Source organism: Drosophila takahashii, unplaced genomic scaffold, assembly GCF_030179915.1.
Source record: "Drosophila takahashii strain IR98-3 E-12201 unplaced genomic scaffold, DtakHiC1v2 scaffold_86, whole genome shotgun sequence".
NCBI classification, from domain to species: Eukaryota; Metazoa; Arthropoda; class Insecta; order Diptera; family Drosophilidae; genus Drosophila; species Drosophila takahashii.
In genome coordinates this window covers 24,179-46,753 of record NW_027221766.1, presented here as the reverse complement: position 1 = coordinate 46,753, position 22,575 = coordinate 24,179, and the positions used below count along the sequence as shown (strand labels likewise).

Sequence of the window (22,575 nt, the reverse complement as noted above, 5' to 3'; positions counted from 1 at the left end):
TATGCCCAATTTACATACACCGGGGCCGCAGTACGAAAAATACCCAATATTTAGACGTCGTGGCCAAAAACATATATAGGGAGGCAGTGCTCGCCGACCGGCCGTATTGTTCAAAATTTATGTTTATCATATTATTTTGGCAATGCTATATATAAATGATATCTTATACATATAATTCAATTATAGCGATATGGAAATACCATATTATATGTATAAAGAAAAAAAATGTATAATAAAATATACATTGACATACAAATATGGCTAGTTGTATGGATATGCCGTATTCATTATATGGATACGGCATATAGATTATATAAATATGACCAAAAAATATTTTATATTGATATGGCAAATAAAGAAATTACTTGAATATGGAAATAAAAGAAGTTATATTGATATGGAAGAAAATAATGAGTCATATAGATATGTTGGCATCAGTACGAAATATGCCCAATTTACATACACCGGGGCCGCAGTACGAAAAATACCCAATATTTAGACGTCGTGGCCAAAAACATATATAGGGAGGCAGTGCTCGCCGACCGGCCGTATTGTTCAAAATTTATGTTTATCATATTATTTTGGCAATGCTATATATAAATGATATCTTATACATATAATTCAATTATAGCGATATGGAAATACCATATTATATGTATAAAGAAAAAAAATGTATAATAAAATATACATTGACATACAAATATGGCTAGTTGTATGGATATGCCGTATTCATTATATGGATACGGCATATAGATTATATAAATATGACCAAAAAATATTTTATATTGATATGGCAAATAAAGAAATTACTTGAATATGGAAATAAAAGAAGTTATATTGATATGGAAGAAAATAATGAGTCATATAGATATGTTGGCATCAGTACGAAATATGCCCAATTTACATACACCGGGGCCGCAGTACGAAAAATACCCAATATTTAGACGTCGTGGCCAAAAACATATATAGGGAGGCAGTGCTCGCCGACCGGCCGTATTGTTCAAAATTTATGTTTATCATATTATTTTGGCAATGCTATATATAAATGATATCTTATACATATAATTCAATTATAGCGATATGGAAATACCATATTATATGTATAAAGAAAAAAAATGTATAATAAAATATACATTGACATACAAATATGGCTAGTTGTATGGATATGCCGTATTCATTATATGGATACGGCATATAGATTATATGGATATGACCAAAAAATAATTCATAAAGAAATTATATGAATATGGCAGAAATAATTGGTTATATTAATATGATCAAATAATACTTTATATAAAAAAGTGAATATCTTTGGTTGGGTGGCAAAGAGAATTAAATATGCCCGATATATAGACGTCGTGGCCAAAAACTACTATAGGGTGAAGTGCTTGTCTGTTGGTCTATATATATACATATAATATTTTATGCGTACACATTATTATTATAGATAGTTAATATCTATCGTATGGGTGGCAAACGGAATTAAATAATTTCGATATTTAGACGTCGTGGCCAAAAACTACTATAGGATGGTCAGTGGTTGTCCACCAATTAATTATTGAACAAACCATATGAATATCATATGCTGTTGTCAATATAATGTATATCAATAATAATAAAAAATAAGGATGGTACAGTAAGTAGTCCATCTACTATTGAACAAAATATATTATAATATATACTTTTGTTATCAATAGAACAACATATATTAAAATCAAAATATTATCCGTATAAATTTGTTTCTTAAATGAAATTAAGACTTGGCTACGCGGTTAATATTATAAACCCATGATAATAAGGTGAAACAGAGGTCAAGTTTCTATTATATATAGAATAACAAATTGTTTCCGACTTTTATCGTTAATCTTTGGTGGCAGGTATATATGATAATTTATATTAAATTATTATATCCCCTGTCGTTTGGGCACAGAGTATCGCTTGCCGGTACAATGTGTTTACAAAAAGCATTATAATAAAATATAATTGCAATATTAGTGATCAAAATAATTTCATATGCGCTCGGTTTTATATCATATATTACCAGAGAGTTATATGGAAAAGATAAATTTTAAATTTATCATCAAAATGCAAATGATTTAACTCAATATTTATATTGGTTAAACAAAAATTGTACATGTGTGGATACAATAATTATGTATGTTGAACAAAAATGATATTTTAGAATGAAATATGTATATATAATATAATAAAAACTTATAGAAAGAACAATATATATTGAAAATTGTGTTATAAAAAAGTTGTACTTTTTCTTTAACATCAATTATAAACTTGTTATATTAGTGGCGAAACAAGTAAAAATTAAAGAACGTATACGAATGCCATATAAAAATGGCCGTATTCGAATTAAAATAGAATTATTTCACAAAGCAAAAAAAAAATATTGAATTAAAATCAATATTTAAGAAAAACCGAACATATAAAATGGAAATAAAATCTATTATATTTATATTACTAATTTCTATTCAAAAAATATGAATGAAATATGAACGAAAACATTATTCTGGTTGATCCTGCCAGTAGTTATATGCTTGTCTCAAAGATTAAGCCATGCATGTCTAAGTACACACGAATTAAAAGTGAAACCGCAAAAGGCTCATTATATCAGTTATGGTTCCTTAGATCGTTAACAGTTACTTGGATAACTGTGGTAATTCTAGAGCTAATACATGCAATTAAAACATGAACCTTATGGGACATGTGCTTTTATTAGGCTAAAACCAAGCGATCGCAAGATCGTTATATTGGTTGAACTCTAGATAACATGCAGATCGTATGGTCTTGTACCGACGACAGATCTTTCAAATGTCTGCCCTATCAACTTTTGATGGTAGTATCTAGGACTACCATGGTTGCAACGGGTAACGGGGAATCAGGGTTCGATTCCGGAGAGGGAGCCTGAGAAACGGCTACCACATCTAAGGAAGGCAGCAGGCGCGTAAATTACCCACTCCCAGCTCGGGGAGGTAGTGACGAAAAATAACAATACAGGACTCATATCCGAGGCCCTGTAATTGGAATGAGTACACTTTAAATCCTTTAACAAGGACCAATTGGAGGGCAAGTCTGGTGCCAGCAGCCGCGGTAATTCCAGCTCCAATAGCGTATATTAAAGTTGTTGCGGTTAAAACGTTCGTAGTTGAACTTGTGCTTCATACGGGTAGTACAACTTACAATTGTGGTTAGTACTATACCTTTATGTATGTAAGCGTATTACCGGTGGAGTTCTTATATGTGTTTAAATACTTGTATTTTTTCATATGTTCCTCCTATTTAAAAACCTGCATTAGTGCTCTTAAACGAGTGTTATTGTGGGCCGGTACAATTACTTTGAACAAATTAGAGTGCTTAAAGCAGGCTTCAAATGCCTGAATATTCTGTGCATGGGATAATGAAATAAGACCTCTGTTCTGCTTTCATTGGTTTTCAGATCAAGAGGTAATGATTAATAGAAGCAGTTTGGGGGCATTAGTATTACGACGCGAGAGGTGAAATTCTTGGACCGTCGTAAGACTAACTTAAGCGAAAGCATTTGCCAAAGATGTTTTCATTAATCAAGAACGAAAGTTAGAGGTTCGAAGGCGATCAGATACCGCCCTAGTTCTAACCATAAACGATGCCAGCTAGCAATTGGGTGTAGCTACTTTTATGGCTCTCTCAGTCGCTTCCCGGGAAACCAAAGCTTTTGGGCTCCGGGGGAAGTATGGTTGCAAAGCTGAAACTTAAAGGAATTGACGGAAGGGCACCACCAGGAGTGGAGCCTGCGGCTTAATTTGACTCAACACGGGAAAACTTACCAGGTCCGAACATAAGTGTGTAAGACAGATTGATAGCTCTTTCTCGAATCTATGGGTGGTGGTGCATGGCCGTTCTTAGTTCGTGGAGTGATTTGTCTGGTTAATTCCGATAACGAACGAGACTCAAATATATTAAATAGATATCTTCAGGATTATGGTGTTGAAGCTTATATAGCCTTCATTCATGGTGGCAGTAAAATGTTTATTGTGTTTGAATGTGTTTATATAAGTGGAGCCGTACCTGTTGGTTTGTCCCATTATAAGGACACTAGCTTCTTAAATGGACAAATTGCGTCTAGCAATAATGAGATTGAGCAATAACAGGTCTGTGATGCCCTTAGATGTCCTGGGCTGCACGCGCGCTACAATGAAAGTATCAACGTGTATTTCCTAGACCGAGAGGTCCGGGTAAACCGCTGAACCACTTTCATGCTTGGGATTGTGAACTGAAACTGTTCACATGAACTTGGAATTCCCAGTAAGTGTGAGTCATTAACTCGCATTGATTACGTCCCTGCCCTTTGTACACACCGCCCGTCGCTACTACCGATTGAATTATTTAGTGAGGTCTCCGGACGTGATCACTGTGACGCCTTGTGTGTTACGGTTGTTTCGCAAAAGTTGACCGAACTTGATTATTTAGAGGAAGTAAAAGTCGTAACAAGGTTTCCGTAGGTGAACCTGCGGAAGGATCATTATTGTATAATATCCTTACCGTTAATAAAAAAATTTGTTAATACAAATTTAATACAAATTACCAATATATATATATATATACATAATAATTATAATCATAATTATACCAAAAATATGATCTTAAAAGTAAAAGATCAAATAACTTTCGAACAAGCAAATCGAAATATTGTAATAATATAATATTATTACAAATAAATTAAATAGAAACAAACATAAAATTCGAACAAGCAAATCGAATTATTAATATAATAAAATATATTTTATATATTTATTATAAACTTTTGTGTGTATATGGACCATAATATACACGCGTTGCGAGATGTATTGGCCAACTAATTTGATGATGATCATACATTGGATAATGCAACAACCTAAAATATACAATGTTGTACCTGGTTTCAGGTTAATGTTTTATATAAAATTATCAATATATATTAACAAACAAATGCCATTACAAATAATACTTTGATATATATTGTTTATATAAAACTAAGACATTTCGCAGCATTTATTTTAGGTATATAAATACATTTATTGAAGGAATTGATATATGCCAGTAAAATGGTGTATTTTTAATTTCTTTCAATAAAAACATATTTGACCAAATTTAAAACCAATATTATAAAACTCTAAGCGGTGGATCACTCGGCTCATGGGTCGATGAAGAACGCAGCAAACTGTGCGTCATCGTGTGAACTGCAGGACACATGAACATCGACATTTTGAACGCATATCGCAGTCCATGCTGTTATGTACTTTAATTAATTTTATAGTGCTGCTTGGACTACATATGGTTGAGGGTTGTAAGACTATGCTAATTAAGTTGTTTATACAAATTTTATAATAAAATTTTATAAGCATATGGTATATTATTGGATAAAAATAATTTAATTATTTTATTCATAATATTAACAAATATATGAAAAACATTATCTCACAATAGTAATTAAACTTTGAGAAAAACGAAGAGGAATATTTTCTTTTTCAATCAAATAATACTGAGAAATGTCTAGCATAAAATATTATCTAGAATTGTCTCTTATTAATGATTTGAAATATGAAAAACGTTGACAATATTATTATTCTTCGTTAATTCGTTACAAATAAATGCCATTAATATATATATACGTCAGCTTTAAACGAATTTAATAAAATGTTTTATCATTATATATAAAGAATTAATTGCAAATAAAAGTTATATACAACCTCAACTCATATGGGACTACCCCCTGAATTTAAGCATATTAATTAGGGGAGGAAAAGAAACTAACAAGGATTTTCTTAGTAGCGGCGAGCGAAAAGAAATCAGTTCAGCACTAAGTCACTTTGTCTATATGGCAAATGTGAGATGCAGTGTATGGAGCGTCAATATTCTAGTATGAGAAATTAACGATTTAAGTCCTTCTTAAATGAGGCCATTTACCCATAGAGGGTGCCAGGCCCGTATAACGTTAATGATTACTAGATGATGTTTCCAAAGAGTCGTGTTGCTTGATAGTGCAGCACTAAGTGGGTGGTAAACTCCATCTAAAACTAAATATAACCATGAGACCGATAGTAAACAAGTACCGTGAGGGAAAGTTGAAAAGAACTCTGAATAGAGAGTTAAACAGTACGTGAAACTGCTTAGAGGTTAAGCCCGATGAACCTGAATATCCGTTATGGAAAATTCATCATTAAAATTGTAATATTTAAACAATATTATGATAATAGTGTGCATTTTTTCCATATAAGGACATTGTAATCTATTAGCATACCAAATTTATCATAAAATATAACTTATAGTTTATTCAAATTAAATTGCTTGCATTTTAACACAGAATAAATGTTATTAATTTGATAAAGTGCTGATAGATTTATATGAATACAGTGCGTTAATTTTTCGGAATTATATAATGGCATGATTATCATTGATTTTTGTGTTTATTATATGCACTTGTAGGATTAACAATGCGAAAGATTCAGGATACCTTCGGGACCCGTCTTGAAACACGGACCAAGGAGTCTAACATATGTGCAAGTTATTGGGATATAAACCTAATAGCGTAATTAACTTGACTAATAATGGGATTAGTTTTTTAACTATTTATAGCTAATTAACACAATCCCGGGGCGTTCTATATAGTTATGTATAATGATATTTATATTATTTATGCCTCTAACTGGAACGTACCTTGAGCATATATGCTGTGACCCGAAAGATGGTGAACTATACTTGATCAGGTTGAAGTCAGGGGAAACCCTGATGGAAGACCGAAACAGTTCTGACGTGCAAATCGATTGTCAGAATTGAGTATAGGGGCGAAAGACCAATCGAACCATCTAGTAGCTGGTTCCTTCCGAAGTTTCCCTCAGGATAGCTGGTGCATTTTAATATTATATAAAATAATCTTATCTGGTAAAGCGAATGATTAGAGGCCTTAGGGTCGAAACGATCTTAACCTATTCTCAAACTTTAAATGGGTAAGAACCTTAACTTTCTTGATATGAAGTTTAAGGTTATGATATAATGTGCCCAGTGGGCCACTTTTGGTAAGCAGAACTGGCGCTGTGGGATGAACCAAACGTAATGTTACGGTGCCCAAATTAACAACTCATGCAGATACCATGAAAGGCGTTGGTTGCTTAAAACAGCAGGACGGTGATCATGGAAGTCGAAATCCGCTAAGGAGTGTGTAACAACTCACCTGCCGAAGCAACTAGCCCTTAAAATGGATGGCGCTTAAGTTGTATACCTATACATTACCGCTAAAGTAGATGATTTATATTACTTGTGATATAAATTTTGAAACTTTAGTGAGTAGGAAGGTACAATGGTATGCGTAGAAGTGTTTGGCGTAAGCCTGCATGGAGCTGCCATTGGTACAGATCTTGGTGGTAGTAGCAAATAATCGAATGAGACCTTGGAGGACTGAAGTGGAGAAGGGTTTCGTGTGAACAGTGGTTGATCACGAGTTAGTCGGTCCTAAGTTCAAGGCGAAAGCCGAAAATTTTCAAGTAAAACCAAAAACGCAATATATACAAATCAAGCTAATATAATATACTTGAATAATTTTGAACGAAAGGGAATACGGTTCCAATTCCGTAACCTGTTGAGTATCCGTTTGTTATTAAATATGGGCCTCGTGCTCATCCTGGCAACAGGAACGACCATAAAGAAGCCGTCGAGAGATATCGGAAGAGTTTTCTTTTCTGTTTTATAGCCGTACTACCATGGAAGTCTTTCGCAGAGAGATATGGTAGATGGGCTAGAAGAGCATGACATATACTGTTGTGTCGATATTTTCTCCTCGGACCTTGAAAATTTATGGTGGGGACACGCAAACTTCTCAACAGGCCGTACCAATATCCGCAGCTGGTCTCCAAGGTGAAGAGTCTCTAGTCGATAGAATAATGTAGGTAAGGGAAGTCGGCAAATTAGATCCGTAACTTCGGGATAAGGATTGGCTCTGAAGATTGAGATAGTCGGGCTTGATTGGGAAACAATAACATGGTTTATGTGCTCGTTCTGGGTAAATAGAGTTTCTAGCATTTATGTTAGTTACTTGTTCCCCGGATAGTTAGTTACGTAGCCAATTGTGGAACTTTCTTGCTAAAATTTTTAAGAATACTAATTGGGTCAAACCAATTAGTTCTTATTAATTATAACGATTATCAATTAACAATCAATTCAGAACTGGCACGGACTTGGGGAATCCGACTGTCTAATTAAAACAAAGCATTGTGATGGCCCTAGCGGGTGTTGACACAATGTGATTTCTGCCCAGTGCTCTGAATGTCAAAGTGAAGAAATTCAAGTAAGCGCGGGTCAACGGCGGGAGTAACTATGACTCTCTTAAGGTAGCCAAATGCCTCGTCATCTAATTAGTGACGCGCATGAATGGATTAACGAGATTCCTACTGTCCCTATCTACTCACAGTCGATTTTGGATTGCTCGAGTGAGCAGACGTGTGTTTTCGTGCGCTCCGTTAGTTAATTCAAAAACAACAGTCCCCGGTTAGCTACATAGCTGAAACTAGCACCAAAATTCGTGTTTATTGCCTGTGAAAACGTTTTCGGTTTTTTCTGCATGAAAAACTGTGCGGTTGAGTGATATTTCGCGTTTTTCATTTTGTGAATTTTGTTTTCATATTTGCCTCATTTAGGCATATTTTATTTGACAGTTGTCTGAAAGGTAATTGTGACTTTGCTATTTGTCATATATTTGGTACGGAAATTGGACAAAGGTGTGTGACTTTGATAAGTGGTTCGAGCATTGGAATTTCAGCAAATCAGCTGATTGGGATACCAGATCAGCAAAATAGAGTCGGGGTTCCATCCAATATGGATGTTAGCGAGTCTGGGAGTGAACATGGGAGCAGCCGCAGTTCAGCCCGTGGAAGGACCGTGCGCGCTAGGGGAAAACGCAGTATGGGGCCGCCGAGAGATGCATCACGGGCAAAGGTTCCAGCTATTGGTGGGACAAAGGACACGCCAGTGTCTTTAGATGAAGAAAATGAGCCATTATGGATGGAGATGCCGAGTGCTGCTGCGATTGCCGCAAGTTCAGCTGACCCTGTGAATGCTGCTCTGAACGCCGCTGAAAACGCCGCTGCGACTATTGACGCCCCAGATACTGCACCCATTGTTACCCCAGATATTCCGGTAGTCTCCATCATGGAGAAGGTAAAGATGGGAAGCGGTGCCATAGCACGAGAATTGGCGGACATCCGGACCTCGTTCGCGAAAGTATTGGTTGCCTCGACGACCAGCTCAAAACTGGCTGGAAAAATCCAGAATAATTTCAACAGGTATGAGGAGATTATCAGTGCTATGATGATTCACATTGGAGTCCTCGAGGATCGTGCAAGCAGACAACCAACGCCAACACCGGTCGTCTCGGCTGCCTCCTATGCAACTACTGCTGCAAGAGGCGCGCATCTTGTTGGCCAACCTGCTCCCCCCGTAGCCGCACCACGGAGCGTGAACATTCGCGAAACGTGGTCAGCGGTCGTTGCCGGCGACGATCCCACCCTCTCGGGAAGGCAGATTGCGGACAAAATCCGCAAGGAGGTTGCGCCCGCCCTGGGCGTTAGGGTTCATGAGGTGCGTGAGCTGAAGAGAGGCGGTGCTATTATTCGCACGCCATCTCGAGCAGAAATGACCAAAGTTGTCGCATCTGCAAAGTTCGCTGAGGTGGGCCTTAAGGTGTCGAGGAATCCGATTATAAAACCTCGGGTGATTGTGCAAGACGTTGACACCACCATAGGACACGAGGAATTTATGCTGGAACTCAAAGAGAAAAACTTTGAGGATTGGTCGATGAAGCAGTTTCAGAAAGCGGTGGTTTTGACCACAAAGCCCTGGTCTACTGCCAACGGTGCCACAATTAACGTGACACTGGAAGTGGACGACCAGGCGCTGAGCCTTCTAGATGGTGGCAGAGTTTACATCAAGTGGTTCTCTTATCGCTGTCGGCGGCAAGTGCGCACCTACGCGTGCCATAATTGCCTGGGATTCGACCACAAGATTGACAACTGCAGGTATACGAAGCAGGTCTGCCGTCAGTGCGGACAGGATGGCCACAAAGCGGTACAATGTTGTAACCCGGTGGATTGCCGTAACTGCCGGCATAAAGGGCTTCCCTCAGGACATTATATGCTCTCGGGAGGTTGCCCGATATACGGCGCGGTGATAGCAAGGGTGCAAGCTAGACATTAATATGTTCAGCTTCATCCAAGCAAATTGTGGCAAAGGCCGTTGCGCTTTCATCGAGCTTGCCAAGCAGGTGAGAGATGCTGGCCACCTGTTCGCACTAGTCCAGGAGCCCTACGTGGACACAGCTGGAAGAATGACTGGACTCCCTGGAGGGATGAGGGTCTTCGCAGACAAGAGGAGGAAAGCCGCAATCATAGTGGATGATGCAAATGCCATCTGCATGCCCATCGAGAGCCTGACGACGGAGTACGGAGTGTGCGTGAGTGTCACGGGAAGATACGGCACTATCTTTCTGGCCTCCGCATACTGCCGGCATAGAGCTGCTCTGGAGCCCTACACCGACTACCTCGATTCGGTCCTGCTGCTGGCCAGCACGACACCGACAATCCTTGGAATAGATGCTAACGCCGTGTCCCCCATGTGGTTTAGTAAATCTCCACCCAACTCTGGAGATAGTCATCGTCGCGAACGGGGACAGCACTTGACCGAGTGGATCATTGCAAGCGGTGCCTGTGTGCTCAACACAGCCAGCCAGGTGTTCACGTTCGATAATATTCGCTCCAGTAGTGATATCGACGTGACCTTCGCCAACGACGCAGCGCGAGCATGGGCTATGTTCGAATGGAGAGTCGACTTCTGGGATCTCAGTGACCACAACATTATCACTGTTGAGGTTACTCCAGATCCCAATAGGGCCGTTGAGAGCCTAGCTCCGGTACCGCAATGGAGACTCTCCAATGTAAGTTGGCGAAGATTCGGTGAGGAGCTAAGGAGTGCAGCAAGAAGTCTCGAGGAACTGGAGGAATCGCCGTTGGACGAACGAGTGTCTGCCCTCCGCTCTACCGTACAGGACGTGTGCGACAGAGTGATGGGGCGCAGGATGCCTGCAGAAAGGAGAAAAGTAATATGGTGGAATCCTGAACTGAGTACCAAACGCCAAGAGGTTCGGAGACTGAGGCGGAGGCTGCAGGAAGCTCGTCGGAGTGGTACCGATGATGCTGTGCAACTTGTTGCTGGTCTGAGGCTTGCTTCAGCCCAGTACAAGAAGCTTATCCTGACGACAAAGGAGCAAAACTGGCGGGACTTCGTGGGACGGCACAAAGATGATCCATGGGGGCACGTCTACCGAATATGCCGAGGCCGGAAGAAGACAACCGATCTCGGATGTCTTCGGTCGAACGGCGCGCTTATCGTAAATTGGCTCGACTGCGCAAACGTGCTTCTTCGCCACTTCTTTCCAGTTGCGGAGTCGACTGCACGCGTGGACGTACACCCTGGTGCCCCGCCAATTCTCGAATCCTTCGAGGTGGCGACCTGCGTCTCCAGGCTGAAAAGTCGGAGATCTCCGGGTATGGATGGCATCACGGGTGGCATCGTCAAGGAGGTATGGCGTGCCATTCCGGAACACCTGACGTCGCTGTACTCTCGATGCCTCTCGGAAGGATACTTCCCTGACGAGTGGAAGCACCCGAGAGTGATACCGCTGGTAAAGGGGCCTGATAAGGACAGGAGCGATCCTTCGTCCTATCGTGGCATATGCCTTTTGCCAGTGTTCGGAAAGGTGCTCGAAGGACTCATGGTGAATCGACTCAAGGATGTGCTACCGGATGGCTGCAGATGGCAATTTGGATTTCGGCCTGGACGCTGCGTGGAGGATGCCTGGAGGCATGCCACAACCACAGTTGACAACACCACGTCGCAATACGTCCTTGGAATTTTTGTCGATTTCAAGGGAGCATTCGACAATGTGGAGTGGAGCGCAGTGCTCGATCGGCTTGTCGACGTCGGCTGTCGTGAGATAAGCTTGTGGAAAAGCTACTTCTCCGGCCGAAGGGCAAGTATCATCAGCAGGTATGAAGCAGCCACAGTCACGGTTACACGGGGCTGCCCGCAAGGGTCCATTAGTGGTCCATTCATTTGGAACCTTCTGATGGATGTGCTGCTTCAGCGCCTAGAGCCACATTGTGCTGTGAGCGCGTATGCAGATGACTTGCTACTTTTCGTTGACGGGAATTCCCGTGCTGATCTGGAGCGAAAAGGCGAGCAGTTGATGAGCATCGTGGGAGCCTGGGGATCTGAAGTTGGAGTGAGCGTGTCCACCAGCAAGACGGCAATCATGTTGCTGAAAGGGAAGCTTTCGCAACGAAGGAGACCAACGGTGCGTTTTGCTGGAGCAAGCCTACCGTATGTCGAAAAATACCGGTACCTGGGCATCTTAGTCGGCGAGCGGTTGAGTTTCCTCCCGCATATCTCGGCAATTCGAGATCGGCTGACTGGAGTCGCCGCGGGGCTAGCACGGGTGCTTCGAGTCGATTGGGGACTCAGTTCCCGCGCAAAGAGGACCATATATAGGGGACTCATGATGCCATGTGCACTCTTTGGTGCCTCGGTCTGGTACAAGGCGGTGAGTAGGGGTAAATCCCTAAAACTCCTCACCTCGTGCCAGAGGACCATCCTTTTGGGATGCCTACCGGTATGCCGCACAGTGTCCACCGTGGCACTGCAGGTGCTTGCTGGTGCTCCTCCAATGGATCTTGACGCTCATCGGTCTGCTTTGAAGTTCAAACTACGGAAGGAAATCCCCCTGGATACCAACGACTGGCTGCATGGACTGGATATGACCGGGATGAACTGGAAGGACAAGATGGCTCTGCTAGACGAGCGTCTGCTAAATGAGTGGCAGCTCAGATGGGATAGCGCGGATCACGGGCATGTGACTCGCGAATTCTTCCCAGAGGCAGCGTTTGTCTACAAGAGGAAAGACTTTGTCTTTACTCTAAAAGCCGGATTCTTACTGACAGGACACGGGTCGCTAAACGCATTCTTGCACGACAGGACTCTCAGCACCACGACCGCATGCTCATGTGGGGAGGTTGACGAGAGCTGGCTTCACGTGTTATGTGAATGCCGGCTGTACAATGAATTGCGTGACCTCGATGCTCTCGGAATTGTCCAGGACCAAGGAAGATGGATCGTCGCGGGAGTAGTTGAGACCCCAGAACGGATGCGTCTCCTAGAAGTTTTCGCGGATGCTGCCTTTTTAAGGCGAAGGATGGCTACGACGGATGGAAGGCGAACCACAGGCGCTGGGCTCTAGCCCAACTCACCCCTGCTGTGTGGCTAGCGGCGAAGAATTCTACCACAGCTTGTCATAGCTTGTCGTAGGAGGCGACTAATATGGCATGGGTGCCCCATCCGAGCTTGTCGGAGCTTAAGGGGTGAGGCCTACCGAGCCTGTAATTTCGGTACCACGGGTTGAGCAGCTGTCCAAGGCTGCTCATTGAGGTTGGCCCCCATGTGGGAGTATCGTGGTGGCTGTGGTTGACACCCATATGCGGGTAGAGCCTTCGGGTTCGACGTGGAGTTGCGTCATACAACTCGGGTGCTGTGACCCAAAGATCAGTAGGGATTTAGATAGATCCCGCTCCTCAGCAAGGGGGAATGCTTGCCCGACAAGTAAGCATTCGAATTGCTACCGGGGTGGTTGCTATGTACATAGCTATAGCTTCTAGTCCGGGGCGTTGGTCTGGCGCTTAACCTAGACACATTGCACTATACACTCACTTGTGGGTGTATAAGAGTGCCGTGGTTGTAATCCCTTCAGTGTGGAACACGCCACGTTAAATAAGCTTCGGAGGGATCCGATGGACACCTGTCCCTATCTACTATCTAGCGAAACCACAGCCAAGGGAACGGGCTTGGAATAATTAGCGGGGAAAGAAGACCCTTTTGAGCTTGACTCTAATCTGGCAGTGTAAGGAGACATAAGAGGTGTAGAATAAGTGGGAGATATTAGACTTCGGTTTGGTATCGTCAATGAAATACCACTACTCTTATTGTTTCCTTACTTACTTGATTAAATGGAACGTGTATCATTTCCTAGCCATTATACGGATATATTTATTATATCTTATGGTATTGGGTTTTGATGCAAGCTTCTTGATCAAAGTATCACGAGTTTGTTATATAATCGCAAACAAATTCTTTAATAAAACGGTGCATTTATGTATTTTTGATTTGAAAATTTGGTATAACTCCAATTACTCAGGTATGATCCAATTCAAGGACATTGCCAGGTAGGGAGTTTGACTGGGGCGGTACATCTCTCAAATAATAACGGAGGTGTCCCAAGGCCAGCTCAGTGCGGACAGAAACCACACATAGAGCAAAAGGGCAAATGCTGACTTGATCTCGGTGTTCAGTACACACAGGGACAGCAAAAGCTCGGCCTATCGATCCTTTTGGTTTAAAGAGTTTTTAACAAGAGGTGTCAGAAAAGTTACCATAGGGATAACTGGCTTGTGGCGGCCAAGCGTTCATAGCGACGTCGCTTTTTGATCCTTCGATGTCGGCTCTTCCTATCATTGTGAAGCAAAATTCACCAAGCGTTGGATTGTTCACCCATGCAAGGGAACGTGAGCTGGGTTTAGACCGTCGTGAGACAGGTTAGTTTTACCCTACTAATGACAAAACGTTGTTGCGACAGCATTCCTGCGTAGTACGAGAGGAACCGCAGGTACGGACCAATGGCACAATACTTGTTCGAGCGAACAGTGGTATGACGCTACGTCCGTTGGATTATGCCTGAACGCCTCTAAGGTCGTATCCGTGCTGGACTGCAATGATAAATAAGGGGCAATTTGCATTGTATGGCTTCTAAACCATTTAAAGTTTATAATTTACTTTATAAACGACAATGGATGTGATGCCAATGTAATTTGTAACATAGTAAATTGGGAGGATCTTCGATCACCTGATGCCGCGCTAGTTACATATAAAAGCATTATTTAATACAATGACAAAGCCTAGAATCAATTGTAAACGACTTTTGTAACAGGCAAGGTGTTGTAAGTGGTTGAGCAGCTGCCATACTGCGATCCACTGAAGCTTATCCTTTGCTTGATGATTCGATAATAAACATAAATTTAATTGTGTTTATTTTGTTTGGCTTTTTTAAGTCAGAATATATATATATATAAAATATATATATATAAAATAATAATTATATTTAAATAAATTTTATTTAAATATATTTAACAATGGTAGCCATATGTATCGTCATCCTATTAGTGACGCGTATAAAAATATTCTAAGTCCGAACATGCAAATAAGAGACATATGCAAGTATATGTACTTCTTAAGGTAGCCAACTGAATCGTCATCCTATTAGTGACGTGTATACAAATATTCTAAGTCCGAACATACAAGTAAGAGACATATGCAAGTATATGTACCTCTTAAGGTAGCCAACTGAATCGTCATCCTATTAGTGACGTGTATAAAAATATTCTAAGTCCGAACATACAAGTAAGAGACATATGCAAGTATATGTACCTCTTAAGGTAGCCAACTGAATCGTCATCCTATTAGTGACGTGTATAAAAATATTCCAAGTCCAAACATGAGTTATATGGATATGAAAATAATATTAAGTTCTAGTATGGATATGAAAAAAAATGAGTTATATGGATATGGGAAAAATAACAAGTTCTAGTATGGATATGAAAAAAATGAGTTATGTGGATATGGGAAAAATAATAAGTTCTAGTATGGATATGAAAAAAAAAATGAGTTATATGGATATGGAAAAGAATACAGAGTTCTAGTATGGATATGGAAAAATGAGTTATATGAATATGGGAAAAATGATAAGTTCTAGTATGGATATGAAAAAATATTGAGTTATATGGATATTAAAGAAATAATAAGTTCTAGTATGGATATGGAATAAAATGAGTTATATAGATATGGCAAAAAATTTAATGTTCTAGTATGGATATGAAAAAAATTAGTTATATGAATATGGGAAAATTTATAAGTTCTAGTATGGATATGGGAAAAATAATAAGTTCTAGTATGGATATAAAAAAATATTGAGTTATATGGATATTAAAGAAATAATAAGTTCTAGTATGGATATGGAAAAAAATTAGTTATATTGATATGCTAAATAATGAGTTATATGCATATGGGAAAAATACTAAGTTGTAGTATGGATATGGGAAGAATACTGAGTTCTAGTATGGATATGGGAAAAATAATCAGTTCTAGTATGGATATGAAAAAATATTGAGTTTTATGGATATTGAAGAGATAATAAGCTCTAGTATGGATATGGAAAAAATTAATTATATTGTAATAGTAAATAATAAGTTATATGGATATAGGAAGAAAATTAGGTTCTAGTATGGATATGAAAAAAATTAGTTCTATGGATATGGGAAAAATAAAAAGTTCTGGTATGGATATGGAAAAATATTAAGTTATATGGATATTAAAGAAATAATAAGTTCTAGTATGGATATGGAATAAAATGAGTTATATAGATATGGCAAAAATATAATGTTCTAGTATGGATATGAAAAAAATTAGTTATATGAATATGGGAAAATTTATAAGTTCTAGTATGGATATGGGAAAAAGAATAAGTTCTAGTATGGATATGAAAAAACATTGAGTTATATGAATATTAAAGAAATAATAAGTTCTAGTATGAATATGGAAAAATATTATTTATATTGATATGGTAAATAATGATTTATATGGATATGGGATAAATACTAAATTCTAGTGTGGATATGGAAAAAACGAGTTATATGGATATGGGAAAAATAATAAGTTCAAGTATGGATATGGAAAAAAATTAGTTTAATAGTTATAGGTATGGAAAAAAATTAATTATATAGATATAGAACAAAAATAAGTTATATGGATATGGTGGCATCAGTACGAAATATGCCCAATTTACATACACCGGAGCCGCAGTACGATAAATACCCAATATTTAGACGTCGTGGCCAAAAACATATATAGGGAGGCAGTGCTCGCCGACCGGTTGTATTGTTCAAAATTTATGTTTTTCATATTATTTTGGCAATGCTATATATAAATGATATCTTATACATATAATTCAATTATAGCGATATGGAAATACCATATTATATGTATAAAGAAAAAAAATGTATAATAAAATATACATTGACATACAAATATGGCTAGTTGTATGGATATGCCGTATTCATTATATGGATACGGCATATAGATTATATAAATATGACCAAAAAATATTTTATATTGATATGGCAAATAAAGAAATTACTTGAATATGGAAATAAAAGAAGTTATATTGATATGGAAGAAAATAATGAGTCATATAGATATGTTGGCATCAGTACGAAATATGCCCAATTTACATACACCGGGGCCGCAGTACGAAAAATACCCAATATTTAGACGTCGTGGCCAAAAACATATATAGGGAGGCAGTGCTCGCCGACCGGCCGTATTGTTCAAAATTTATGTTTATCATATTATTTTGGCAATGCTATATATAAATGATATCTTATACATATAATTCAATTATAGCGATATGGAAATACCATATTATATGTATAAAGAAAAAAAATGTATAATAAAATATACATTGACATACAAATATGGCTAGTTGTATGGATATGCCGTATTCATTATATGGATACGGCATATAGATTATATAAATATGACCAAAAAATATTTTATATTGATATGGCAAATAAAGAAATTACTTGAATATGGAAATAAAAGAAGTTATATTGATATGGAAGAAAATAATGAGTCATATAGATATGTTGGCATCAGTACGAAATATGCCCAATTTACATACACCGGGGCCGCAGTACGAAAAATACCCAATATTTAGACGTCGTGGCCAAAAACATATATAGGGAGGCAGTGCTCGCCGACCGGCCGTATTGTTCAAAATTTATGTTTATCATATTATTTTGGCAATGCTATATATAAATGATATCTTATACATATAATTCAATTATAGCGATATGGAAATACCATATTATATGTATAAAGAAAAAAAATGTATAATAAAATATACATTGACATACAAATATGGCTAGTTGTATGGATATGCCGTATTCATTATATGGATACGGCATATAGATTATATAAATATGACCAAAAAATATTTTATATTGATATGGCAAATAAAGAAATTACTTGAATATGGAAATAAAAGAAGTTATATTGATATGGAAGAAAATAATGAGTCATATAGATATGTTGGCATCAGTACGAAATATGCCCAATTTACATACACCGGGGCCGCAGTACGAAAAATACCCAATATTTAGACGTCGTGGCCAAAAACATATATAGGGAGGCAGTGCTCGCCGACCGGCCGTATTGTTCAAAATTTATGTTTATCATATTATTTTGGCAATGCTATATATAAATGATATCTTATACATATAATTCAATTATAGCGATATGGAAATACCATATTATATGTATAAAGAAAAAAAATGTATAATAAAATATACATTGACATACAAATATGGCTAGTTGTATGGATATGCCGTATTCATTATATGGATACGGCATATAGATTATATAAATATGACCAAAAAATATTTTATATTGATATGGCAAATAAAGAAATTACTTGAATATGGAAATAAAAGAAGTTATATTGATATGGAAGAAAATAATGAGTCATATAGATATGTTGGCATCAGTACGAAATATGCCCAATTTACATACACCGGGGCCGCAGTACGAAAAATACCCAATATTTAGACGTCGTGGCCAAAAACATATATAGGGAGGCAGTGCTCGCCGACCGGCCGTATTGTTCAAAATTTATGTTTATCATATTATTTTGGCAATGCTATATATAAATGATATCTTATACATATAATTCAATTATAGCGATATGGAAATACCATATTATATGTATAAAGAAAAAAAATGTATAATAAAATATACATTGACATACAAATATGGCTAGTTGTATGGATATGCCGTATTCATTATATGGATACGGCATATAGATTATATAAATATGACCAAAAAATATTTTATATTGATATGGCAAATAAAGAAATTACTTGAATATGGAAATAAAAGAAGTTATATTGATATGGAAGAAAATAATGAGTCATATAGATATGTTGGCATCAGTACGAAATATGCCCAATTTACATACACCGGGGCCGCAGTACGAAAAATACCCAATATTTAGACGTCGTGGCCAAAAACATATATAGGGAGGCAGTGCTCGCCGACCGGCCGTATTGTTCAAAATTTATGTTTATCATATTATTTTGGCAATGCTATATATAAATGATATCTTATACATATAATTCAATTATAGCGATATGGAAATACCATATTATATGTATAAAGAAAAAAAATGTATAATAAAATATACATTGACATACAAATATGGCTAGTTGTATGGATATGCCGTATTCATTATATGGATACGGCATATAGATTATATAAATATGACCAAAAAATATTTTATATTGATATGGCAAATAAAGAAATTACTTGAATATGGAAATAAAAGAAGTTATATTGATATGGAAGAAAATAATGAGTCATATAGATATGTTGGCATCAGTACGAAATATGCCCAATTTACATACACCGGGGCCGCAGTACGAAAAATACCCAATATTTAGACGTCGTGGCCAAAAACATATATAGGGAGGCAGTGCTCGCCGACCGGCCGTATTGTTCAAAATTTATGTTTATCATATTATTTTGGCAATGCTATATATAAATGATATCTTATACATATAATTCAATTATAGCGATATGGAAATACCATATTATATGTATAAAGAAAAAAAATGTATAATAAAATATACATTGACATACAAATATGGCTAGTTGTATGGATATGCCGTATTCATTATATGGATACGGCATATAGATTATATAAATATGACCAAAAAATATTTTATATTGATATGGCAAATAAAGAAATTACTTGAATATGGAAATAAAAGAAGTTATATTGATATGGAAGAAAATAATGAGTCATATAGATATGTTGGCATCAGTACGAAATATGCCCAATTTACATACACCGGGGCCGCAGTACGAAAAATACCCAATATTTAGACGTCGTGGCCAAAAACATATATAGGGAGGCAGTGCTCGCCGACCGGCCGTATTGTTCAAAATTTATGTTTATCATATTATTTTGGCAATGCTATATATAAATGATATCTTATACATATAATTCAATTATAGCGATATGGAAATACCATATTATATGTATAAAGAAAAAAAATGTATAATAAAATATACATTGACATACAAATATGGCTAGTTGTATGGATATGCCGTATTCATTATATGGATACGGCATATAGATTATATAAATATGACCAAAAAATATTTTATATTGATATGGCAAATAAAGAAATTACTTGAATATGGAAATAAAAGAAGTTATATTGATATGGAAGAAAATAATGAGTCATATAGATATGTTGGCATCAGTACGAAATATGCCCAATTTACATACACCGGGGCCGCAGTACGAAAAATACCCAATATTTAGACGTCGTGGCCAAAAACATATATAGGGAGGCAGTGCTCGCCGACCGGCCGTATTGTTCAAAATTTATGTTTATCATATTATTTTGGCAATGCTATATATAAATGATATCTTATACATATAATTCAATTATAGCGATATGGAAATACCATATTATATGTATAAAGAAAAAAAATGTATAATAAAATATACATTGACATACAAATATGGCTAGTTGTATGGATATGCCGTATTCATTATATGGATACGGCATATAGATTATATAAATATGACCAAAAAATATTTTATATTGATATGGCAAATAAAGAAATTACTTGAATATGGAAATAAAAGAAGTTATATTGATATGGAAGAAAATAATGAGTCATATAGATATGTTGGCATCAGTACGAAATATGCCCAATTTACATACACCGGGGCCGCAGTACGAAAAATACCCAATATTTAGACGTCGTGGCCAAAAACATATATAGGGAGGCAGTGCTCGCCGACCGGCCGTATTGTTCAAAATTTATGTTTATCATATTATTTTGGCAATGCTATATATAAATGATATCTTATACATATAATTCAATTATAGCGATATGGAAATACCATATTATATTTATAAAGAAAAAAAATGTATAATAAAATATACATTGACATACAAATATGGCTAGTTGTATGGATATGCCGTATTCATTATATGGATACGGCATATAGATTATATGGATATGACCAAAAAATAATTCATAAAGAAATTATATGAATATGGCAGAAATAATTGGTTATATTAATATGATCAAATAATACTTTATATAAAAAAGTGAATATCTTTGGTTGGGTGGCAAAGAGAATTAAATATGCCCGATATATAGACGTCGTGGCCAAAAACTACTATAGGGTGAAGTGCTTGTCTGTTGGTCTATATATATACATATAATATTTTATGCGTACACATTATTATTATAGATAGTTAATATCTATCGTATGGGTGGCAAACGGAATTAAATAATTTCGATATTTAGACGTCGTGGCCAAAAACTACTATAGGATGGTCAGTGGTTGTCCACCAATTAATTATTGAACAAACCATATGAATATCATATGCTGTTGTCAATATAATGTATATCAATAATAATAAAAAATAAGGATGGTACAGTAAGTAGTCCATCTACTATTGAACAAAATATATTATAATATATACTTTTGTTATCAATAGAACAACATATATTAAAATCAAAATATTATCCGTATAAATTTGTTTCTTAAATGAAATTAAGACTTGGCTACGCGGTTAATATTATAAACCCATGATAATAAAGTGAAACAGAGGTCAAGTTTCTATTATATATAGAATAACAAATTGTTTCCGACTTTTATCGTTAATCTTTGGTGGCAGGTATATATGATAATTTATATTAAATTATTATATCCCCTGTCGTTTGGGCACAGAGTATCGCTTGCCGGTACAATGTGTTTACAAAAAGCATTATAATAAAATATAATTGCAATATTAGTGATCAAAATAATTTCATATGCGCTCGGTTTTATATCATATATTACCAGAGAGTTATATGGAAAAGATAAATTTTAAATTTATCATCAAAATGCAAATGATTTAACTCAATATTTATATTGGTTAAACAAAATTGTACATGTGTGGATACAATAATTATGTATGTTGAACAAAAATGATATTTTAGAATGAAATATGTATATATAATATAATAAAAACTTATAGAAAGAACAATATATATTGAAAATTGTGTTATAAAAAAGTTGTACTTTTTCTTTAACATCAATTATAAACTTGTTATATTAGTGGCGAAACAAGTAAAAATTAAAGAACGTATACGAATGCCATATAAAAATGGCCGTATTCGAATTAAAATAGAATTATTTCACAAAGCAAAAAAAAAATATTGAATTAAAATCAATATTTAAGAAAAACCGAACATATAAAATGGAAATAAAATCTATTATATTTATATTACTAATTTCTATTCAAAAAATATGAATGAAATATGAACGAAAACATT

At 36.7% G+C, this 22,575-nt stretch overlaps 2 non-coding genes and 1 pseudogene across 2 annotated transcripts; all 3 read left to right on the top strand.

The window, feature by feature from the left end:
* The first annotated feature begins 2,518 nt into the window (after positions 1-2,518).
* LOC138914728 (small subunit ribosomal RNA) lies at positions 2,519-4,513 on the top strand. The gene has a single exon (XR_011420540.1). It is a non-coding gene; the product is annotated as a small subunit ribosomal RNA (ribosomal RNA).
* Positions 4,514-5,136: 623 nt separating this feature from the next.
* LOC138914738 (5.8S ribosomal RNA) lies at positions 5,137-5,315 on the top strand. Its single transcript, XR_011420548.1, has one exon. It is a non-coding gene; the product is annotated as a 5.8S ribosomal RNA (ribosomal RNA).
* A 398-nt stretch (positions 5,316-5,713) lies between these two features.
* Positions 5,714-8,481, top strand: LOC138914736 (large subunit ribosomal RNA; annotated as a pseudogene).
* The last annotated feature ends 14,094 nt before the right edge of the window (positions 8,482-22,575 follow it).